Raw genomic sequence first — 25889 nt, forward strand, 5'->3', positions numbered from 1 at the left:
GAAGGCCCTTTAGCAAAGGTACTTTGTTTAATCAATACGTGCTACATATTTCCAAGCTATACCATGTTACATTGCAAAGCATCAGCAAGTATGTTTTATTAAATTTTGTATAAATGTCATAAACCACAGACCTTCCCCAGATAATTTTCAGTCCATAATAATAATAAATGCAGTAGAAAACATTTCATTCTCCTGTCTCAGTAATACATCAGTTCTTTTGGACTCTAGGATGTCTGTTCCACCCAAATTGCCCGTTCCTCTTCTCTCTTTCCTTTTATCTGCAAATCATTATCCTTGCCTTTCCTCACACCATGCACTGCACACAAGATTGATCTCGCCTCTCTCTGCCACAGCTCCTACTGCCTACATTGTTCATTCCTAATTGTTCTTAATATCAGCACGCTCACTTTTTGCCTTGCTTCTGCCTGGTAACAGACCCCACCTTTACCACTGTTGATCAAATTACTTCTTCCAGATTGTCGGTCAGCAGAAATATTCATGTCTTTAGCAGGATCAATTAACAGCACACCTCAGAGAGCACTGTTACTGCTTAAGGGGAGAACAATTAGTAGCTTATATAAATGGACAACTTCTGAATTGATTAAAGTGATCTGTAAAACTGTCACACTAAATGAACATTCTAAAAGGCCTTTGTTCCTCCCCCCCAAAAAAAAGTCACAAAAGAAAGTACTGTAGTTAGCAAAACTGATATTGAAATTCAAGAACCGGGCAGATTTCCTATGCTGTAGTGAGTATGCATTGCTTAATTCTTCTCTTTTGGCTTGATTCTTACTTACAATATCAAAGAAGTAGAATGTTTTTTTCATGATGTCTTGGAGTGGGACAATTCAGAGGAAATCCCCAAGTGAAACAATGATTCATCGGTGATGACTCAGTCAGTATTTATCCTCTGAAGTCAGCACTAGCCCAGTGCTGGGCAGATGGCAAGGCTGCTGGTTTGTGTGGTAAAAAGCCAAGCTGCAGACCCCAAAATTTCAAGCAATTAAAGAAGCCAAAGCAATTTTTGTAAGAACAAGGATTTTAGTATGCTCCAGCCATGTTTTGTCATTGTCATGTTTTAATGTTTTTCCAGGATTTTTAATTCAATAAACCATAGTTTTTGGTAAAGTACAAAATTCCTAACAAGATTTTAAATGGTGATTTGGTCTAAACTGGAGGCAAGCAGCCAAAAAGCATGGTGAAAGTGAGTGGCTGAGCTACATATCTAGGGTTCTCATTTGGGCTCTGGTTCCACAGACTATAGGAGACATCCATGCATGAAACTGCAGCAATATGGTACATTAGAGAGACTATAACAACAAAATTTGTCAGTCCCTGTGACAAGGATCACATTAAAGAAATGAGGCATTTTTATGGAGAAAATAGCTCACATCAGTGTACTTGATCAAAAATCTCATCATTCGTAGGAGAAAGTCTACACATAGCTTCCAGTGGGTTCAGTAGAAATGGAAGACCTTCTTCCTCCATTAACATAGAAAACCCCAGTTTGGTATTCACAGCATGGGGCTGCCTCTGAGAAGCAGAGTTCAGAGGCAAAATATCTGATTATTTCTTGTGTGCCAATTCATCACAAAAAATCTCAGGCCTGCTTCAAGAATGCAAGAGACAAAATTTTCTAGTATCTTGTGCCTAAAAGATGAATTTATTTATTTTTTTATCTGGTGCTCTTGTATTATGTGTGATGAAGTCACGCTCAGACCAGTCAGCATATAATTAAACAGCATCAATAATCTTTATCTTTTCTTTTACCTCCTTCTGATTGCAAAAATATTTTGAATGCACATGTGTATAGCCAAGAAGAAATTTAAGACAGAAAATTGTAGGTGAATTGTTCAGTTATGCTCTACCCCTAGTTAAAATAGCAAAAGTTATGTATGAAATCTTGGCCAGATCTTGCAAAACCTTTGCCACACTGTTAAACCATGGGACTTCCACACACCAGCTTGTATTTTCTGCAGTTGCTACTAGCTTGGACAAAGCTGGAGTGAGGCAGCAGAAGTTATGAGATACCAGTAAATGTCAATGTTACTGTTATCTGGTAAACCAGCTACATCTAGCCTGAGCCAGTGCTTATTCAAGTACAGTCAGATGATCTATATAACTGTTTCCAGGTACTCATGGTAGGAACAGCGAGACCTTTTGAGGAAGAGATAGCTGGAATAGGCAATCATTGTATGAACATGGTTGGGTAAACATTTAGACTGGGGAACAGTGAACCTTACTTTCAAATCCCTTTGTACAACTGCAACAACTTTGCACAACAATTTCAGAGAAAAAACCCTCTTAATAGTATGAAGAAAAGCATCCCTCAGAAGAACAGTAAATTCCTACCACTCTTGGCAAGTTATGCCAAATTGGTTAAGAATCTTTTTTCCATGGACATAAGGGTCCAGATTCTGAATCCAAATGCCCTACTAGAGATTGCTTCCAAAGGATTTTTAAAGGTCCTTTGTCATTCCCCACTTTTTATGCTGCTCCCAGTTCCACCCTCTGGGCAGAACAGCCTGGTGCCACCCCGATTTATTCTGTAGGACTTGAAGTGGAGGCCAAGGTGAATGTGCCATGGGAGCATGAAAATCACTTGGAACTACTGATGATCACTTGTCTGGCTCCATAGGCGCCCTAATATGTGTGCAGTTATCCACAGGCTAATTGCCGTCTCCTTGGGGCTGGCAAATGCTGGCCTAACTTCTCTTGTATACACCAGTTTAAACGTATGTTGGACTGAGGCACTTACCCACAACACAGAGGGATTTTATTGCATTATTATCTTGTCTTGTTTGTCCCTCCATGTGTTTAGTGCATCTGGTTGTAAATCAAGATGTTAAACTTTATGGAATAAGAATTTTATTTCTGTTTTGTGGTCATAAGAAAACTAGTGTGGAAAATCTGTTCCTTATATGGCTTTATGTAATAGTATGACACATGCTCTTAAATATTTGGAGTAATTTAATTCCTTTTCAGGTAGCCAGGTCAAGCCTTTGGCATTACAGTTTCTATTTTCACAATTTCATATAATAGTGCTTTATTTCCTTCAGTGCTAGAATGCAGTTTGTAAAAATATAAAGGATTTTCTAAGTTAGTTACAAGTAAGATAGGTGGAAAGAAAACAAAATTCATGGAGTGTTCTTTACCTTTCTACTCTAGTGCTTGATGTTTTTCCATGAGTATTTTATGGAAAACCATGAAGAAAATAGTTATATGACAGTTTAAAGTGAAATATGCAACAGTTTTTAATTTCAATATTGAAGACCAGGGAAAGGCTTACTATAAAAAGGAAACAGCAGTCCCAAGTCTGATATATTTCCAAGTTCCAAATCCAACTATTTCTGCACACAACGTTTTGCTGTTGATTACAGTATATTGCGGTAGCGTTGTTACCTACCACAGCATATAGCCAGAGCCTGAGAAGCTCTCTGTAGCTGGTTGTTTATATTCTTTAGCCTATGTCTGCAATGGAGATCAAAGGGGTGTTGTCGATTCATGTGGTCATACTTAAGTCGATTTAAATGGTATAGGTCAACCTTAGAGAGTAGTATAAATGACCTGGGTAAATGACAAGGTTAGATACTGTCTTCTGAGCTGCTGTTGGGAAGCTACTGTCAGCATCTGATTTGCATAGTGTAATGCAGAGGTCGAGAAATTTTCCTTGCAAAGGACTGAAATGGCTTTCTAAACAACTTTTATGCACCATAAAATAGTATGTATCTTAAAATCATGAGGCCGCGGATTATATGAAGTGAAGTCACAGGCTTTATTCAGTTCCCACCCTGAAAGTCCCCTCTAGCTTGGAAGTTTCCTCCTTGAAAAATCCCTTCTTGCTAAAAGCTAGGCTCAATTTATATGTAAATACAACAGACCAGTATCAGCAGCACCTCAAAAGACAAACTGTAGAAGAAGAAAAACCCACACCTAGACGTTACATACAATATCACTGATTTCAACTCGTCAACAAAGTCAAGCACTAAATTCAGGCATTCTGAATCTTACACCTGCAGTCTGTGCATGCAGGAAGGGAGTTTAATGATGCCCAGGACTGATTTCTCAAGAATGTTTTATGAATGGAATTTGAGATAAGTTCCCCAAGGTATAGCTTTCGTTCTTGTGCACTGAAAAGAAACACAAGTTACCCAGCTACTGAACAGACAGCACGACTGGAGGAAGTTTGTAATTAAAGATCAGGAGACAAAGTTATATCTTGGCCTTATTGGTTTATCTTGACAAGCTGCAATTGTCTGATTCCGCTAGTACAGATGCGTGACTGCCCGTGAGCACGCACACGGAGCATTTCCGAAATGCATCATAGTGTCTGTGGAATGTGGCTGTTATCCCAGCAGTCTCCGCAGACTTTCCCAGAGCAGATGTATATCTGCACCTGTCTGCCTTCCCTGCTCGTTCCCACCACTGCTTCAAAGGATCCTGCACTTCACAAGTGCTGTGTTTGCTGTGCGGCTCGTGCTCTCGTGCAGCTTCCCGTGAGTGCCATAGCAGAGGGCTACTGGCTGTGGGCTTGCATGTGGCCAGATGGGCTTGGGGTGCAAAGGCAGGGTGTCCTTACAGAGACATGGCCACTTCCATGTGAGGATGGGCTTCACTGCAACAAAGAGTTTAATTCTCATGGTAACTCATCACTCTTAGCAGCAGACTTTGTGGTATTATCATCTTCTCTCTTGTTTTGCTGACTTCTTTCACAGGTGAGCTATCTTCTTGTGTGTTTTAACTTAGTTCTTGCAAACAGGACTTGTCCAGGTTGAGCACATACAACCTATGCAGCACAAATCCCAGAAGGGTCCTTGCTTGACAGGTAGCCTGATACTTCAGCAGGGAGAGAGCAAGAAAATGTGTAGGCAGAGAAAGAGCCCCAAAGAAATGAAAATACAAGTTGTTAGTACATGTGATATGAGATAAAGTTGATCAAATGAACTGACTTGACATACTGACTGGTTCCTGGCAAAGTGGTACTACGTCACCCAAAATCCAGCATACAGCTTCCAGGCAGGAACCTCAGCATCAACTTGTAAGTATAGGGGTAATTTATAATCTTCAGTATAGACACGGCTTTTAGTCCCTAAATTTAGCAATTTGGCTTTCATAAGAAATGCCTTTTTAAGAGAACTAACATGTTTTTGCTAAAAGACGTCAATGTTGATGAAATTTGATTTTGGAAAAAAAAAATCAGAGAAAAGCATTTTCTTATAGCCCATGTCCCTTTTACTCTTTTTCGTTTAGAAACCGACTGCTATTTAAAACTTAAAAGGTATAAAACTGTTACCTACAGAACAGTTGAGTTAAGCAAAGCGCTTTCGATTTATGCTTAGGTCAAATGCCCTATAATGAAGTATTTTCAAAATTTCATTTTTGTGAAATAGTTTTAAATGATGGCTTTCCAGTCCCCGTTTTGACTTTTTAGCTGCCAATATTTCTTTTTAAGGAAACCCATTTCTATGATGAAGTTTACTATTCATTAATTACCTTTTCTTCATTTGGGGTCCAAGGAGTAGACATATGTGGCTGAGGCAACACCCACAGAATCTACTTCTTTACCTTTGAGTAAAAAGTGATTTTTCTACTACTCTTGCACTGCATGACAAAGTAAAATGAGCCACATAAACTAAAGGAAGTTCTTATGCTTTAACTTTTCATCAACATACTTTACATTAATAGTTTGTGTCATTTGTTGCTGCTTTAGCAGGACAAAGCAGGCAAGGAACTGCCAGCCAGTCACCTCTTTTGTTCATGATCTGTCCCAAGCCAACAACTCTCAAACGTTTTCCTTTGTGTTCCTTCCCATAATGCCTCCCCAGCAAAATCCTGGCCTCCGCTCCCATAACGTGCTATGAGCTGGGACTGAAAAGGGTGAACCAGGAGTTGTGCTGAGGAGGAGGATGGCACTTCAAGAAAAAAACATAAAGCATTCCCCTGTTTGAATTTATGATGGTGGTCAGAGGAAGCCTATGTGTCCTAGGGCCTCCTAGCTACCTCCTGCCAGCCATAACCCCATCTCCGCTCCCAGCAGTTTTGTGGCCATGCACTTCCACTCAAAAATCCCTTAATTTTCTTTAAGGCTTGTTCCAAAGGTCACAGACTGCTGCCCTGAGCTGAGGTCATGAGAAAAGGGGTTTTCACAACTGGTTAACATGTAGGTGACTGAGCAGTGGGGGAGAATGGAAATTTTACAAGATGTGTGCTGCTGAAATTGAAAACAACTGTTCATAAAGACATATTCTGTCTAAAAGAAAAGTATGCCATGAAAGAGTACAGGAGTAGGCATAAATGCTGTATCATAGCCTATATTCAAGGTATACTTGCTAGCGTACACACACATATGCAGAGTGTGTATATCTGCATATATGTGCATATCATCAGAAGCTACTTCTCAGTTGTGCCTATCAAAATGGTGCCTGTGGTGGAAGCGAGCCATCTGCTTCACAGTATTTCTATTTTTAAGATTTGCAGTAAGGCAGTTTAACACATCCAATGTCACTTCAAGCCCTCCTCCCCCAGATGAACTCCAATATGTCACTGGGTTGTCCCATCAGCTCTACGTTGTCTCTGTAAACAGAAACCCTACCTCCCTGCAGACTGAGTCAGCAGCTGTACCGCAGGACCTATCTTTAAGAGTTACAGAATGTGTAATCTGATGTCGAAAAAACCAAAGGAGGGTATTTGCCACCTGACTCTGGAATGAACAGCGACCCTTTAATAGGAGTTTCTGCTAGTCTGTCTTCACATACATGGATGAAACTTCTGTGGCATTTGCTTGACTTTTGCAAGGCTGGAGGAAACCCCTCTGCTTCAAACTATTTTTCTGGGAGTTCTGACTCTGAACTTCTTACCTGCCTACATGCCATTTTAGAACTGTTGTGCAATGTGCTTATCAGCTTTGCATATCAAATGTGTTATGTGCATATCATATTCACTTTCAATTTGGGGACTTAGACCAAAATCCCCTTCAGGTATCAAGAAATTAAATATGACAATTCAAATCTGACTGAAAAGCCTCTGTGGTGTACAAAAACCCGATAGGAGCATGAGCAGACCTAAAGAAGTATTATGAAACAGTGTGTTGACATACAGCGGCTTGCATTCTACACGCCATTAGAACTTCTGCACACATTTTAGTGCCCTCCTGCCAGCACAGCTTATATGAGTTCCTCCTAGCATTATCATGAAATGTACTCAAGAAATAGGCCACAGATAATGGTTCTAGTTAACACTATGGGAGGGCAAAGATGCTTGTGCTAGAAACCACTACAAGAGTTTTCCTGTTGTAGGACACATATGAGAGTACCTGGGTGGACAGGTTCCTTTTCCCTGTTGCATTTTGATGGAAAAGTTACATGACTGCTTTCACCACAAACCTCAATGGAATGGAAATACAGTTGAGATCACACCAATTTCCTGTGGCTGATGATATGACATGCTTTATTCATAAGAAAGTGGCACAGGTATATCAGTACTTTTTGTCTTTTATTGCTTGAAGGGTTAAAGTCACTCATACCAAGAAGTGACTTCTCCAGAAAGAAACCAACACAATTCTTTGTCACAAGTTATGTTGTGTGGGAGACTAGACGAAATGGAATTAGCAGTGTTCTCCACATCAACAGTGCACAGCATGATCTTGTTAAAGAATTATACAGCCTCATAATCCTCAAACAAATAACATTATGCTATAATGGATTGGTTTTTACTTCCTAAGCAGAAGTTGGTAGGTTTGTTTTTCCTATTAAACCTAATTTTCATTTCAGACAAAAGATAAATGATACATTGATGTATTTACTTATCCTTTTCTTGAAGTTTACAGCTGGGAAGAGGAACTTTATTTTGTGAATCTGTTGTTGTAAACAAAGCTTACTCTTCTGATTCATAATTTATCATTTTTTTCTTTTCTGCTGCTTTGCATCTGAGTATTGATGGAAGAAACTGTTGGTTAATCAAATGCACTTGCCATTCTTGATAGCAAACAACAATGAATTGTTAAATAGACCATTTATTTAATCTTGCTTTCACAAGTGGGAAAAAAAATTATTCCTAAGTCAAAATAATCACTGACTAAAAACTCCCCTCTTCTTGATTTTCTGTGCTGCAGCCCACTGGGAACAAGATTCACTGGGAAAGGGCATCCCCATCGAAGTTCAGTCCCTTACCCTGCAGAACCTCTTCTTAATGTATAAATGATAATAGCGATGCAAGCATGGTGTCAGGTCAATTAAAATTTTTATATAATTTTATTTTTTTCTTACTCTTCTTGTTCAGTGCCTCAATCTTTAAATGAAACATTTCCAAATAAAAAATATAAATGTATCTTTCAAAAAATATTGAAATAAAGCATTCTAGCTTTAAAAGAAAAGGAACATTTTTAAAGCCAAAATTATTTAACAGTTGTTAACACATACTTCTAAATAATGTTCATGTACTTGAGAACATATTACTCAGATGTAAAATTAAAGGTCTGAAAAACATTATGCCATGTAATTAAAAATCTTTAGACACTTTTGGCCCCTGGCTATTAGCCATTAATAACTGCTTTTCTGCATTGGATTGAGAAGGGAATAATCTCCCTGCAAATTAAAAAACCTTAAAGGCAAATATATAAGAGCTCTTTCTATTCCTGAATTTCCTGGGCTTATCTCATCATGTTGCCACACTCTACAGTTTCTTTTCGCCATGACACTGTTTTCTGCCAAAATGGAGGAAAAAAAATTAAATTGTGCAGTAGCAAGGATCTGGTCATGCTCATTTTTCTTTTTGTGGTCATGTTTTCTTTATGGTAGCTAAGTAAAAATACGACCTCCCCAAACACTGTCATCAGCAGCTAGTTTGGAGCAAAGCTCGGTCTGAAAAAACATTAAACATAACAAAAAAACCCAGTATGTCCACAAAATTTGAACGATGGTTATATCTTCCATGATGGATCCCACTTTGACATTTTTAGTGAATTACAATATGTGTACCAAGGGCATGTCACATGGTTTCCTGTTGCTTTTATCTTTCCACCCAGTGCCAAGGTAGTATAGTCCATTACAATATGTGTACTATTATTCTTTCCTGGAAGTGATGAAGACAGTGACCTACTGTTGGCAAATATAGCCCTTCCTCTTAAAGTCCTCATTAATCCACTAGTTTGCAGCTCAACTCTGTCCTTGAGTAAGCAGTGTGTAGAACCTCTTCCTCACTCCCCTATCTCCAGCATATATGTTTGGTGGCTGAGCAGGCCTGGCAGCGTGGTGGAGGGACAACCGCCCCATATGACACTGCCATAATCCAGTACTAAGATATCAAGCAGAGATGGGATGTTATAAACATAGCAGACACATGCTTCATGGAAATTCTGCAATATATTTACCTAAGCACCGTAAACATTTCCCAAACACTGGGATGGTATAAATAGATTAGTAACAATCAGGAGGAACAATATTTTTGCAACAAAATTAGTGGCAGTAAAGGAGACAAGGGACAGACAGCTAAAAAAAGAACCCAACAAAAGCCCCAGTTAAAATGAAAGGGATGTTTGTAGAGGAGAATTAATTAACCCTCACTATAACAGAAAAAAAAAATAAATCACTTTGGCTGCTCACAGGAGCTGGAAAAATGCATTCATTGTGAAGTTGTAGATTTCCCTACTGACAGGGAAACTACAGTTAGAAGAGATATAGTTTACCAGTCCACATCTTCCCTCTCCTACCCAGTGGGGTTTTGGCTTGCGGGTGGGGGGAACCCACCCATTATCTCCTGCCAGGCTGCCACCTGCACACTAGCCCCTGCGCTGCTGCTAGATGTCAGCAGTGCTTAGAGCAGCATGAAGGCTGGTGAAACCAAAGCCAGCATGGAGCTGCATTAGCATCCTAGTGTTTCTTCCTACTGTTCCTACTGACCATTTCCTAGTGTTCTCTGCAAGGTTAGATCCAATGAAAGACCTGATTGCATTGACCCTGGATGCTAAGGCAACTGGTATTTCAGCAGTCAGGCCGAGAAGATGACCCAGACCATTAAGGGCACCAAGGTTCTGGACTGAACACATAAGTCAAGGCAGGCACTGCAGAATAAAGTTCACTCGAAGTTGGAATTCACTTATAGCTAGTGAACAGAGAAAGCTGATCCCTCCTCAGAAACCGAGCTCCTCCTCTGGAGACACAGGAAGTCATGACCAGCTCTTCCCATCACATCTTTTCTAGAGAGCAGGCGCAAGGACAGCTGCTCTTTCAAAGAACTGGGCCAGGAATTGCTCTTATAAAAAGATACAGCTGATGGACACAGTGCTCTTTTTCAAGTGATAGTTTCAGGATGGGAGCACTCATTCAGGACTGGTAGGCATCAGCCGGATCTAGACTGCAAAGCAAAGCAGAGCATGGGACTTTTATCTGTCTCTGAGACCAGCTTGCACTGACTGATCATGTTCATGGAACATGCCACTTGGCTCTGCATCTCTTTTTGGTCAACAGTGGTATTTCTAAAGCCCTCTATGGAATCTTTTCTTTTGAAGTTTATTTTTTCCCACTGGAAGTGCCTGAATAAATGTAGGGGTAGTGATGCAACCCATCAGAGTGGTGTCTTTATAGCATGAGAGTGAGGATGTGGGCAAATGTGGCCTTGCCTAAGCTGTGTAGAAGCTGAGTCAGGCTCTACTAATAGGTAAGTCGCGAGGGTGACTAGTAGTGCCATGCTTGAGTTTGTTTTTCGTGACAGTATGAGCCCAGCTTGGTACTCTAGGTCTTCCTACATTTCCTTTCTCCCAGGACAATCTCAACCATGAGCTGAGGGAGAAAAGTCTCTAGCCCTCAGGTGGGAGTGCAGGCCTTGGCGAGAGTTAAGAGTACAAGGCTGGCTGGATCCAAGTGTCTACCCTGAGGTAGATCCCTCCCCACAGGCTCATGTTGAATGCAGTGAACTTCCCTGGGTAAAATGCAAAACTGCACAGCGAGCTCCCTGCCTGCATGAGGAAAGATTTGGGCTTACATCTTCTGACAAACCTCTGATTGCTTGGCAGACTTTTGGAAAAGAGAAACAGGGCCTATGTGTGCGAGCATGCATGTGTTGGGGGAGTTGTCCCAACATCCACTTTTGAAGAGGTGCTGCTTGCAGATGCATTTTCTGAGGAGCTTAGTTCTGCCAGTACGGCTATGTTTGAAGCCCATTTACTTGGTTTGCAACCCCTCACCCCCACAAAGACAGTTAGTCAAAGTAATGACTAGTAGTTGTATTTCTACAATGCTTCACGGAGCATTAATGGCTGAGTGGCTTTGGCTGGGGCAGTCTGCACATGCACAGAGAAGAGTCCTGGGCACCAAAGGACCTTAAAAGTTAAACATGGAGGGCTGTAGAGAGCAAAAGTCTTCTAGGGTGAGAAAGTGAATCATTTTTTTATTATTACTGTTGTCCTCAGTTTTATCTCTGATCTGTTCCATGTCCCTTATTAGATGCACTTCTGACTTGCACTGATTTCTGCGTGTTGGTGCTGAAATGGGGTGGCCTTGGGTCTAAAAGCCATGAAAGAGTAAAATTATTTTCCCCACTGATCATGTATAGAACCTGGAACTGATTTTTCAGTTCTCTGTTCTAATTAATACCTACCACGCCCTCTCTGGGGGTGGGGTGGTTTAGGGTTATTAGAAGGCTGATTGTTGAATATGGACCCCTCTGACTCCTTTCCTCGCTGATTAATTCTGTTATGTCCATATTTATGTTATAATCTCAGGAATCTCTGTATTTGTGTTTGGGAACCTATCCAGAGTTTGACTGTCTGGGAGAAAGTAGTCTGTTTTGTGTATGTAAAAGCTTTTCCAGGTCAGGCAGAAAAGAAGTAGGTCAAATTTTATATCCTCAAATTTTGATCTGAGGGATGGGAAAACAAAAATAAAAAAACATCACATGACTTAATGCTTATGCTTTGAGATTCTTTTTCTGCTAGAGTTACTCTGAGGGCACTCACACAGATCTGTATACACAGATACTAGGCCAGTGACTTATAAACAAGCTCAGTTACATGAAATGACGCACATCAATTTCATTAACAGTTGTATGATCCAGGTACTCATTTATACTCACTTCCCTTTGTTTGCCTTGGAACTGCAGTACAAGCGGGGACAGTAAAAGGCAGAAGAATAAGTCTGTCATGTATTTAGCTGATATTGTGTGGAGTTGCTATCTGCACACAAAAGAAGGTGCTCTATTCATCTCATTACTATGTCTTATCAGTCCTAGATCAAGCAGTGTATCTGCTGTCATTTTTTAAAATTGTCAATTAGGGTTTAATTAAATTGACTTAAAGCTTTAATGACAAATTGTATAGCTGAAACCATTTAGATCCTTCTTCCTTTATGAGTTACAGCTTCTGAAATAGAATTGTGCATTGACACCTTTTTTAGGTAAGTTTTTTAACAGCAACAACAGACGCAGTAACGTCCTGGACCTTTAGCAGCCAGGTGTCTGTAAAATAGCTCTTCTCTGGGGAGGTGAAAGGAATGCAAAGGGAAGCATTAACTGGTTTGGCTGGAAGCCTAACCTGCAGTGGCTTCGCCTGCACTGTGGGAAAACTTACTGCAGTGTCACAGCCCTGCTACTATCAATTAGTGTCAATATGCACAAAGAACACCAGATATAAGGGCAATGTTCTGGAAATACAACAAGCAAAATTATGTTTTGCAGCAATGCTGAACTTCCACTTTGTATGTGAAAGAGGATCCAGGAAAGGGAAAACAAAAGCAGATTAGTCATATATCTAAATTTAGGGTTTTTTCCATATATGCTACTGTTTCAAATAGGTCATGGAAACTAATGAAGTCAGTGTTATGAGATGAAAGGAATCCCACAGTGACCTGATATGAACTCGTGGAAGCCTGATAGGAGGATTTGGCAGAGAATGTGGAGGAACTTTTTTTATCATCCAATGACTCCTTTTAACAGCAACTCCTATCATGCTGTCAGCTGAGCAAATAAAATTGCCCCACTTCTCAGGCCTTCCCTCCAGTATGTTCTAATATCCGAGAGCTGACTTGATTTTCATAGAACCATAGAATGGTTTGGGTTAGAAAGAACCTTAAAAATCATTTAGTTCCAAGCCCCCTGCCACAGGCAGGGACACTTTCCACTAGGCCAGGCTGCTCAAAGATCCATCCAACCTGGTCTGAACACTTCCAGGGAGGGGGCATCCACAGCTTCTCTGGGCAGCTGTTCCAGTGTCTCATCACCCACATAAGGAAAAATTTCTTCCTTATATTTAATCTAAATCTACCCTTTTTTCAGTTTAAAGCCATTACCTCTCATCCTATTGCTTACAAGCCCTTGTAAAAAGTCTCTCTCCAGCTTTCCTGTAGGTCTCTTTAGGTACTGGAAGGCTGCTATAAGGTCTCCCTGGAGCCTTCTCTTCCCTGGCTGAACAACCCAACTCTCTCAACCTGTCTTCACAGGAGAGGTGCTCCAGCCCTCTGATCATCTTCATGGACCTCCTCTGGACTTGCTCCAGCAGGTCCCTGTCCTTCTTGTGCTGGGGGACCCAGAGCTGAACACAGTACTCCAGGTGGGGTCTCATGAGAGCAGACCAGAGGGAGAGAATCATCTCCCTTGACCTGCTGATCACACTTTTCTGCAGCCCAGGCTATGGTTGGCTTTCTGGCCTGCAACACACATTGCCAAATTGTGTTGAGCTTCTCATCCACCAACACCTCCAAATCTTACTCCTTAGGGCTTTTCTCAACCCATCCTCTGCCCAGCCTGTATTTGTGCTTGGGATTGCCCTGACCCAGGAGCAGGACCTTGCGCTTGGCATTGTTGAATTTCGTGAGGTTCACACAGGCCCACCTTTCGAGCCTGTCAAGGTCCCTCTGGGTGGCATCCTTTTGCTCCAGCATGTTGACTGTACCACAGAGCTAGTGTCATTGGCAAAGTTGCTGAAGGTGCACTCAATCCCACTGTCCATGTCACCAACAAAGATGTTAAACAGTGCTGGTCTCAATACTGAACTCCCAAGGAGCGCCACTCTCCACAGGTCTCCACTTGAACATTGAGCCATTGACCACAACTCTTTGAGTGCGACCATACAGCTAATTCCTTATCTGCTGAGTGGTCCATCCATCAGATCCATGTGTCTCCGGTTTAGAGGCAAGGATGTTGTGTGGGACAGTGTCAAAAGCTTTGCACAAATCCAGGTAGATTACATCAGTTGTTCTTCCACTATCCACCAATGCTGTATCCCTGTCATAGAAGGCCACCAAATTTGTCAGGCATGATTTGTCCTTGGTGAAGCCATAGTGGCTGTCAGCAACCACCTACTTATTTTCTGTGTGCCTTAGCATAGTTTCCAGGAGGATCTGTTCCATGATCTTGCCAGGCACAGAGATGAGACTGACCAGCCTGTAGTTCCCCAGGTCTTCCTTTTTTCCCTTGTTAAAAATGGGCATTATGTTTTCCCTTTTCCAGCCACTGGGAACTTCACCACACTGCCACAACTGCTCAAATACGATGGATAGTGGCTTAGCCACTTCATCTGTTAGTACCCTCAGGACCCATGAATGCATTGCATCAGGTCCCATGGACTTGTGAACCTTCAGGTTCCTTAGATGTTCTCAAACCTGATCTCCTACATCAGGCAGTTCTTCATTCTCCTGGTCGCTGCCTTTTTTTTTTCTGTGACTTGGATGGTGTGGCTAGTGCACTTGCCGGTGAAGGCTGAAGCAAAAAAGTCGTTGAGTACCTCAGACTTCTCCATATCCCAGGTAACGAGGTCTCCCATTTCCTTCTGGAGAGGGCCCACATTTTCCCTAGTGATCCTTTTCTGACTCTGCTTGAGGGCTGCACATGATTCTCCCCAGACGAAAAGGGGATATGTTGACCAGGAGAAGTGTTGCCCCACAGACAGCATACAGACCTCCTTCTCAAAGAAGGATAGGACATGGCACACAAGACACCTGCCTGCAGTACAGGCATCCTACTCTTTTCTGGTCACTGTGGACACAGTTTAGAAATAAAGACGGTTAACCAGTGGTTGTTCAATTATCTGTAACCTCTCTGCATTTCTCTGTGCTCTGCAGCTCTGCACTGGTACAGTAAAAGAAGTGAATGTAACAGCCTATAGAAACTGAACCTAATTACATGCAACTGTTCTAATTTATGTTTGACACTGCTAACTGCCTCCCATGGGTAACAGGGGCAACACTGACATATCCTTAATGTCAGTGTGTACTCGCCAAGACCTGAATAGAGCTTGTAAATTGGAGCACAGTTTGCTTAATATTGTTAATAGTAATTGTGATCAATTTTCTAGCATCTAAATTCATCAACATGACTGTAACGGCTGAAGCCTGGCTTAAAATCCTTTCCAGGCTATCAGTATTTGTGGGTCTTTTGCCCTGGTATACTGCTACATTTATTTGCTTACATTTATTCAGTTCATTTATGTATGTGGAAATGACCTTGCTATGTGATTTTAATGTTTTTTGGAAATGAATTTTTGCCCTATCTAAGGACATATTGCTCAGGTGTTCAGTCTGTGCAAATCAGAATCAGCCTGTTATTAATCACAATTTTGTAGACCTGCTTGGAAAATAATAGTGTTGATAGGGAATTTTATTATTGTTTTCCTGCACATTATTCTAGATTATACACAGTTCAGAGAACGCATGCTGTGCTCTGCCTTTCTTAGAAAGGGGTAATGGGTGTGACTCCTTGCTAGTGGTAGAAATAATGCAGTATTGTGCACAACTACGTGAGCCAACTCTAAGCAAACCATCTTGGATACTGGGAGCAACCCAAGTTCTGCCTGGGTTAAAATTAGGGCTCATAAAATGCTGGCACCTGAGCGAGTTCATTTAGAGCCAACATCAGCGTGCCCGTATGACACTGCACTGTACCATCCAGAGAAACTTTGAGGCCCAGGGACTTGGGGCATTTCTGGGCAGCAAACACGGGAGTTTTGAGAACCTAGGACTTGAGGTTATCTCTTTGGCTAAGTGTCCAAAACCAGTGCAGTAGTACCTGATCAATAGCTTGGCTGCATGATAATGCTGATGGTGTAAACTGGTGAAGACCCTTTCCAAGCTGTTGAAGCTATTGGTTTTGGAACACCTACCCTGGAAAGCAATAAAAGCAGCCCTGGATGACTCAGCCAGAATTCCTTCTGATGATACTAGTTGCAATACAATTCCCTTTGCAACCGTCAGTCTCTTCAGTTTACTTGTATCTTTGGCAGAAATCTTGCCCTTGAACAGTCATTATGCAAGAGAAAGACTACAAAAGCAGTTCAGAAAAGTCACCCTCTGGTAAGACCTAAATGTCTTTTATAGAAGTATTCTCCTAACCTGAGTATACACATAGTAATTGCCTATAAACCAACAGCTCTTTTTCTTTCAGGTATTCTGCAATATAAAGAAAATAGATACAACGGAGTGAGAGTTATTTTTGACTCAAGATGGCCACACCAACTTGAGTAAAAGTAATGTACTTCAAGGAATAAGAAAAGAGGCACTGACCTACTCAAACTTGTGTCTTCATGATTCTACTACATGGTAAATCACTTTCACACCTTCACATCTTCACAGTATTTTTGAAGTAGTGTTTGGTCTTTGATTCCCAGCTTTTAAAAACCTGAGATGCGGACCAAAATTCTTGCTTGTCTGTCTGCTTACCTAGTCTTCAATGTATTTTTTTTCGATAAAAAGAGGACCTGAGCTTCTCTAGATTTTATCAGCTTTCCTGATATGCCATTATGTTTCACAAAAAAACAATACAAAGCTACCACCTCAAATTGTCAAATAGTATCAGGTGTACTCAAAGGATCATGCATGTCCATGACTGGCCTATCTTGTGGATTAAACTCCGTCCATGCTTCTGGACAAAGAGCTGGGTTTGTTTAAAATAAGATTATTTTAATCTTGTAAGACAGCACAAATTTGAACCCCAATGTGTATGTCTTTTGGACATATTATTTTATTTCAAGGAATTGACAGAATTCCAGGACCCTTATTTCCCTTAACATGGAGATGGGGAAGAAAGAGTAACTCTCTTTCCCAGGGATAATAAATAAGATGCATTTCCTTAGTAATGTAAGTTCCAGCCTATGTGGGACTTTGGACTTGCCAGCACAAAGGGTCCTCATACACGGTCTTGTGTCCGTGCGTGTCCATTGTGTTAGAGCTCAGCAGTCTGGGTTGGCTTTTATCTTTGCTTTTAGAAATGTAAGCACAAGGGGCTTACAGTAGGAAAAACAGTATTTCACAAATATAACATTTAAACAGGCTATTATATATCATATATTTTTCCTTGCTGCAGTGGGTTTGCATCAGGCAAACATATTCCGCCCTTATGTGTTCTGTTGTTAAATATTTACGTAAAATACCAATAACTATTTTTAAGAGTGCTATTTAAACTTGTTTACTGATTAAGGCTCCCTCCCGCCCAAACTGGAGGTCTGAATATCCTGTTTTGCATAGCACTTTTGCTATCTCACACTAGTACATGGATCATGAATGAACAGGAAGAAGATGTAGATGAAGTCTTGGAATCAGCAGCACAGAAACCTACATAACCAGGCCAGAACAGTCCAAGACAACTGTCACAACTAAGCTAGAAAACACCTCAAAAGATCACTCAGTCTGTCTTCCTGCTGAAGAAAGCTTTACCTATTGTACTCCTGACAGTTCATCTAATTTATTCTGAAAGACCTTCAGACCTGGAGATTTCATGACCATCCCATACAATCATTTCAGTGCTTCACTATTTGTATTGTTAGGAAGCTCTTCTTAACATCTTAAATGAAGTTCCCTTGTTGAAATTCAAACCCATTGCATTTGGTCAACAGCGTGCACGTGGACCATGTTGTCTGGGCTGGCAGACTTCAAAGTATTTGAAGACTACTAATAAGATTTTCCTCTCTCTTCCCTTATCTAGGCTAAATAGCCCTACTTCTTTCATTTTTCCCTCCTAAGCCATGTTTTCTAATCAATTGCTCATTCTTGTTGCCCTCTTCCTGATGGCCTTCCATTGCTCCCACCTTCTTTTGAAGTTCCTTATCTAGTCCTGGGCAGAAAACTCCAAGAAAGACCTTGCCAGGGCGAACCATTGCTCATCTTAGAGATCACGCTCCTGTTTGTCTGATTTTGTTTTCCTACAGTATGACTGCTGATTCAAGTTCAGGCGGTGATTCAATGCAATTTCTACAACTTCTTATAAGGAACATTTTTTTAACCCCTTTCTGACTTACCTAGATCATTCCTTCCAACAGTACAACTTTGGTCTTGTTCTTATAGGCATGCTGGGTTTTTTTCTCCAGATCATTTCTTCAAATAATCAAAATTATTTTGAATTCTGGTCCTATCTTCAAAAGTGCTTTCAGGCCCTTCCAATGTGATTTTATCTGAAGATCTAATTAACGTATTCTTTTTTCTATTAGTTGGGATTTTTCATTGAAAATATTAATTATCAGGTCCAAGACACACATCTGACAACTTCACTAAATACATCCTTACATTTAAACAGTGAACAAGGAGGGGAGAGAACAATCTGTGGTTGAGCCAATTTACTTCTCTCCAACCCGAAACAAGAGGACAACCAGTGATCAGACTATGACTCAGGTGCAACTTGGCTTTTCATGTTCTTCTGAGGCCTGTGTGATCAGTCACTACACTAGATATGTAATGGAGTCTACTGTAAGTCTTTTCCTGCAAGGAGCAAATCCTGTGCACTGGGATATTAAGTAGAGCTTGTGATACAGTGACAAGGAAGATGAAGAAATCAACATTAGAAAATGAGATGAAAGAACAGGAAGGGTATTGCAAGGTTCCTTGAGTGTGTGCAAGGGGAAATTTTCTAAATGAAATTTGGAGCAGCTCTGACTGCAGGCTGGAGTTAAAGGAGGAATGTATATTGAATATTAGACAGACGTCCAACCGTGAGTGTTGGACAGATGTCAGAAACATCAGAGAAATCAGAAGGACCAGAAAGTGAGCTGTGAAAGGGATCATCATGTTCTCTTCCACAAGGCAGGAGAAAAGAAGGATTCAGGGTTTTTTTAGCCCAAGGAAGAGAAGGTTTTACAGTGAGGATATGACTTCGCAATGGAACTTTAGAGAAAACTGGGCAGAAAGAAGTTTCAGTTCAGTAGGGAGACTGGAGAGATGTCTTTACAGAGGTTGGAAAAGACAGCAATGACAGATACCAAGGTTCAAGGACTGATTACCCAGGAAGTGGTTTACCTGCATAAAATTATTTACTCTATGAATAAAAAAGAAAAGAAGAAGCAATAAGTAGTTTAATCCTTCTGAAACTTGATCCAGACCCACAGAAATCAATGGAAAAGCTACACTGACTTCATGTGGTTTGGAATAAATCCCTTAGAGTGTGCCATTGAAACATTACAGGATAAATTAATCCCTGGTGTAATTTTATTAAAGCAAATTGAATTTATCCTAAGGATCTGTTATTTCAAATATACATTCATTCTTTCATTTACACATTCTCCCTTTTCATTGATACAAGTGGGATCTCAGTGTGCTGTAAACCGTGTGCGTACTGGAAAAAAGACAGGAAATGTACACTGTGAAGAACATTAGCTAAGAAAAAATAAGGTTTCAAAAAATATTTGTTCCAGCATATATTTTTAAATACCTTTCATAATTATGAAACTTCCAAAAAAAAAAAAAAAAGGAAAAAAAAAAGCCACAGAAAAATCCCCCATACACCATCAGGGGGCCACTCCTCATATTCCATTAGATTTGTGGTTCCTATCTGATGAAAACGGCACTGAGCTGGAACAAACAATGCGTCAGGGATGATTATGTAACATGAGATGAAGAAATATTACTCAGCCCAGTGCCAGGAAAGCTACAGGCAATTCTGGAAGTCACATGCTTTCTGGTGGGTTTTTTTTGCATTTCTGTTTTTGTGTCTTGTACAAAAGGGTAGCCCTATTTCGGAAGTCAAGTTGCAGGAGGAAACAGCCAGTAGAGAGGATCTTTTCTGTGTTTGTGAATTCTGGTTGAACCACAATGAGCACATTCTTCCTTCCCTCTTTTGTGTGTGTTTGGAGTTTTGTTCTTCTAGTAGTGAAAGTTAAATGGATAGAAAGGCGTCAATGGGGACATTGTTGAACTGACCTCTGGTGACCATCTGAAAACAAACGAGGGCCACAAACAAGATGGACACTGCCCTAGCTAGCCATATCTGCATCTATTTTCAGATTAATTATTGTATAGTGGATTCTGTATTATCGTGTTTTGCTCACAGTGTCATTAAAGACTAAATGTCGGGGGGGGGGGGGGGGGGACGGGGACAGACACGGACAGGACCAAACCAAACCAAACCAAACAAGGGATTTTACATAGTAGCATACAATATGTCTGAAAAGCAGTGATAAAAGGATAATTAGAGCTATGAAAAATTTAAATGCCATTCAAAACAGATCGTTGTGAGCACAACTGTCAGTTTCAGCTGTCCCAAACTGGCAATACCACCTCTGTGTGAGGAAGGCAGGGGCTGAACAGGTCCTAAACCTCAGTGCAAAATTCAGTCAGTCCATGGACAGGTTGGTTACACAAGGCTGGCAGAATGACTATCACACTAAGCAGATCTGCCTAACCCCATAGTCTGAAGTTAGTCCCAAGCTTCAGTTGTGTAAGATACTGGATCAGAACCTATGAAAATTGCATTTAGAACTAGGATCCTTCTATACTAGCATGCATCCACTAATTTTTATCTTGATAATTTCCAAATTTTGCACAAGTGTCACTAATTCAGTCTGTGAAAGACTTAATAAAGTTACCTCAAAACACTGTCACGTGCCATTTGACACTTCAGCATTTAGATGGTCAGTGACAGCTGCATGTGATGTGGGACCTGTAAGAGACAATCTTCTTCCAAAAAGGACAGCCTGATGTAAGAGGAACAGCACTGTACATTCCTGCTCTGGTAGCTAAATCCCACCCTAATCACCAAATTCAGATCACAAAGGAAAACACCTGTATTCAGGTATGTAGATATGCAAGATACCACCTGGACACCTAAGTATCACTCTTAAATTTCCATTGACAGTAGTGATCAAATCTCAGTTAATTTACAAGGACAGTTTAGCCACATGTTTAATGTCTGCACAATTTGGTTTTGGTGTCTTGATTTGAGGGCTAAACAGGGTTCATATCCTGCTAGTATTTCTCATGTTAGGTTATAGCTTAGCCACCAACACATCAAATTCTTGTAGAAGCAGCTAACTATTGTGTTGAAACCAGAGTTATAGTGAGTCAAAACTTTGGGACAGTACATGAAACAAGCCTATTCTTATTTATTTCTCTCTTGGGAACTACTTAGATGCTACAAAATAGACACTAAATACTAAGTTTCAGAGAGCTATTTCAAACTTGCACCTTAACCCAGATTCATTTGCGAAGTAGGTAAATAAGATTAATTAGTTGGAGGATTACGTTTTGTGTTGTGGAAGTAAAAAAAATAATTGTCTGATCATGTGAATCACTGGTAATATCTAGCAAAAGACTTTACTCATGCCTGTGGGTAAATCAGGCGATCAGGAAAAAACAAAGATCGCTAAGGGACAGGTGCAGGAGGAGCTTCCCATCTACTGAATCAGGAATCTCCCATGGGCGCTGTAGTGTTTTGTCTCCCTGTTTTCCATAAAGTCACTTTCCTCAGAAAAAGAGAAGCAACCTCCCCTTCCCCCACCCCCAGAAGAAAAAAAAGGAAAAGAAAGGAAAAAAAGTGGGGTTAATTTTTTTAGAGAACATCTCTCCTTTCATTGTTCTGTATTCTTTTCTATGGAATGACCCTGGATAGCAAAAACAAAACACAAGACAAAAATGATCCTTTCATTCTCTTCTATTGCACTCTAAAACAGATGGTGTTTTTGACTCACGTTATAAGTGGTATATAAGGAATGGTAAGATTTTTATAGAAAATCCCAGGTAGTTTCCTCCCAGCTTTGTTTCTTTTTGTTCATTGTCCTTTACTTACCATTAATGAGGAAACTGATATCAAGAGAGATATGCATTGTCTTTTATCACTTTTAATTTAAATATAGACAGCCACAGCCTGGCCTCAATCCCACAAACTATCCAAAAGGTATGATTCAAGTATATTATGTATCCTTATATTTTGAAAACCCTTTAAACAGTTTTTATATTTAATGTTTTTCTTCCACAGCTGATGATCCAGTGGCTCAGGGAAGGGTGGCCACCACACAGAGAGACTTTCCTAACTTCACAGACATCTTGCGAACACCTGACAATGCCAACAAAAAGAATAATTGAAAAAAATGCCAGAAGGATGTATTAAACATTCTTGATTGAGGAATGGATTAAGCTACTTTTTTTAAACCTAAATCTGAGCATATTTGTGTTCTGAGGACTTCAAGGCTACAAACACTGTCCCAAAATCAGACAAAACAGGGCAGATTATTCTCTCAGTTATATTGTTATACAGGACATCTGTATTGAATTCAGTAGATTTATGAGCAGATGTAAACCCAGATAGTCTCCACCAAAGAATATTTAAACCCTAGATTAAATGTTCTTAGCAAATTTTGAGTCTATGCATATTAACAATTATAATATTTATTTAATGTTTTCTTTTAATATCCATTTCAAATGCACTGTTTGGTACTTGGAATGTACTTCAGCAATGAAAAGTACTCATGCCTCCCTAACAGGAATAACGCCTCTAGAAAATTTTCAAAAATAATGTCACATTTTCTTGAGCCCTGGGGTGGTTTGGCCACCAATGAACTGCTTTTCTGGGAAGAAAAAAGAATGGAGAGGAAGTATAGCCTGAATTTGTGCTGTGTATTTGCTACTCTTTGAACTGCACACAAAAGGTGATTCAGATCAGTAGCATCCCTAAAAGGCATCACAGTTGAGTACTGAGAGTCCAACCACACTGTACTGTGAGCATAGAATCTATTACTATGGCTTCTGTGGCTCAAAGTTAAAGGTGATTTTTAAGAACAAGTTAATGACTATTAGTTTTCCTCCTGCTTCACACCATAATCAGATCATTTGAAACACCCTAAGCAGATATTAGGGTGTATTACCGTGTGTCTTCAGGAAAATCTAATGAGAGGAACCAGCAGATAGTAAGCAAAAACATTGTTGTTATTTATGTGCTGACACGGAGTGCAGTTCAGCTCTGTTCTAGGGATTTTATGTACACTTGGGGGAGAAGACTTGTTTTCTGTTTGCAATAGTTCAGGCTGACTGAAGTGAGGAATCCTCATTTCACAGAGAGGAAACAAAGCATTTGCTGAAAAAACTTCACTGAAGCAGCTATTAAGCCCAGACCATGGTCCATATATGAAGTAAAAGACCTCAACAACGGTCATCTTCCAACCAGAAAAAATCAGAGTGCTGCCACAGAACACTTCATGGGTAGTAACATTGAGCGTGAACTGGTAACTCCACTGAAGATAAATATGTGTGCTTGTTGCTTATTTTCTTAATGATGGCAATAGAGACTCCCTCTGTAGAAATTGCAGGATGTGTCAGCTAGAATGTATATATGATTTAGTCTACTGTACCTTTGCCTATGTAGTTGCTTTCTGCATACCAATTTATCTCTCTGAGAGAGAATTTCAGACTTGCAACAGATTAACACAGTTCTCCTGTACTGCTTTTATTTAATGTGCAATATAAACAAGTGGTTCCTCTTCTGGGCCCAAACATGGAATTCCCCCAGAGCTACCCTGGACAAAATGAGCACACCCAAGATGAACAAAATTAAAATGAAAATCAATAAGCATAATGATTCCATCACTGTCATTTCCTGAGTCCTCGGGATAGCCTCCGTTTTGAAAAAGGTCACTTAGATTTGAGGTTTCAGGGTCGAGTACTCTTCAGTGCTTACTGCCTAGCAGAATTTCCAATCTAGTCTGAGGTTACCAGGTAAGTGAAGGGAATTCAACACCTGAAAACTAGTGGTCCAAAAAGGGGGTTGGTTTTAACCATTATTTGAATACCGTGCTTGCCTCACACTCACAGTGGGGAAAACTATTCATCACAACTTTTCATCATCTCTTCCATATGTAGATGAATGAGAAATGTAAAAGCATGTGCAGTAGCAAAAGTTACATTGTACGCCTGGAGTTCTACTCTAATGCCTATTTTTATTTGCTCATGATTCTATATACATCAGTGGAAAATATTATTTTCTATATTGTAAGTGAGCATACATCTCTGACTTCTTGTAAATTTTAATTTTAGGTATCATCCTCAAGTGATTCATATTTTATGTGAAAAAAATAAAGTTCCACTATGATTTAGATATATTTTTCTTAAACATGCCAATATATCAAAACCAGAGAGATACTGAAAGCCTTCTTTTCCAACTCCTCTATTGATCACCCAGAAGCAGATAAAATGGAATTCAGGCTACTCCCTAAGGAAGTACAGATGCATTCAAAATCTCTCACTCCAGCTAATAGTTTGTTATGTCAGAATGAAATCAGAAAACTGACTGAATTTATTTGCCCTTTCAAGGACATGTTCCTGCACACAGCATGATCTGTGACCTGTAGTAAATCAAGCATGCATAACGATGAATGAACTTACTACTTTTGTATGCTGCCTCCCTTCAGTTAAACAGATGTATGGTTTATCTCAGCAAATATTGTCCATCAACCAGAAGCTGATATACTTCTTTTTCTTTTAACTAGAACACCACCACCACCACCCCGACAGTAAATTATGTTACTGTATCTTCCTAGGTAAAATATATTTTTGCATTATTTTCTCCTTAGCTATTTCTTTCCTGGTTAATCTTCCTATATTACTATATTTCTTATGAAACATACTGGCCGTTGAATGAATCTAGTCTGGAGGCTGGACTGGACACAATGATTAAGGAATAATTAGGATAAAACAGGTCCCGATATGCTTCTGTCTTGATTTTGCACCAGCAAGAACTAACACTAAAAGGAGGAGGAAGGAATCCAGAAGGGGAGGCAGGGAGGGAATGTGTTATTGAAGATTGGTTTGATGCTTACATTAATGGAGTAAGATGGTATTTGAGCAGGCACATGCATGTTTTATCATTTTCTGCTTTTTAAGTAGATTAATATTTGTTTAATTTTGCTTCAATCTCTATAGACTTGAACAATGATACACTGCAGTTCAAATCTCCAAAGCATGTCGCAAACACTATTCTGCAACTTCAGAAGGGGGGGAGCAGCAAGAGATAACTGCATCTAATAGTTGATGAGGAACAGAATTTGGGAAAAGAAAATAAAGGGAAGCTTTATCCAGGAATTGCAACAGATTTAAGTCAGTCAGGCACATACTTGCATGTTTGAAGGCCACTACAGTCAAAACAGGACGTTCAAATCTTGTTGTTATTTATATAATACTGGAATGTATGAGCCCTGAACATATTAGTTCAAGGCCAACAAAGCTCTCAGTGGTTTATGTCTGAATTTGATTTATGTATATAAGAAAAAGTTTATTTCTTCTGTGAAAACACAAGAGGTTTCTCAGAGGGTTTCCTATGACCAGGGCACTCTAGGTCATCATGGCATCATCTGGAAATGCCTGTAACTGCACATGCCTGCTTTGGTGACACTCCACAATGTGGAATGTACTTTTGCAAAAATGAAACATTTCCTTAGATCCAAAGGCAGCTATAAAAAATTACCTGAAAAAAGTGAAAATGACAGTGCAATTTGATGGGTGGATGTGGACACACACATTGATAATATAAAGAACAATAATGAACAAGATGGGATGGATTTCGCTTGGTCGAATTTTCTTCTCAACATCTATGAAAAAAAGAGACAACATTTTCAACACCTTTTAGTAGTCCTGTTAGGTGAGACAAGGAGGTCTGACTTTGTCGATGCTGCAGCTTGAGTTAAAGGGCTCCCTTTTTTCCTCCATCCCCCCCTCCAA

At 40.1% G+C, this 25889-nt stretch overlaps 1 long non-coding RNA gene across 1 annotated transcript in view; it reads left to right on the forward strand.

Annotated features, from left to right (window-relative positions):
* The window catches only part of LOC119149297, a 36040-nt gene extending 13735 nt beyond the window's left edge, over positions 1-22305 (forward strand). Inside the window, exon 2 of the long non-coding RNA XR_005104644.1 lies at positions 22159-22305. This is a non-coding gene — a long non-coding RNA (uncharacterized LOC119149297). The remainder of the gene's footprint in view (positions 1-22158) is intronic.
* The last annotated feature ends 3584 nt before the right edge of the window (positions 22306-25889 follow it).

Source organism: Falco rusticolus, chromosome 5 (genome assembly GCF_015220075.1).
Source record: "Falco rusticolus isolate bFalRus1 chromosome 5, bFalRus1.pri, whole genome shotgun sequence".
Taxonomy (NCBI): Eukaryota; Metazoa; Chordata; class Aves; order Falconiformes; family Falconidae; genus Falco; species Falco rusticolus.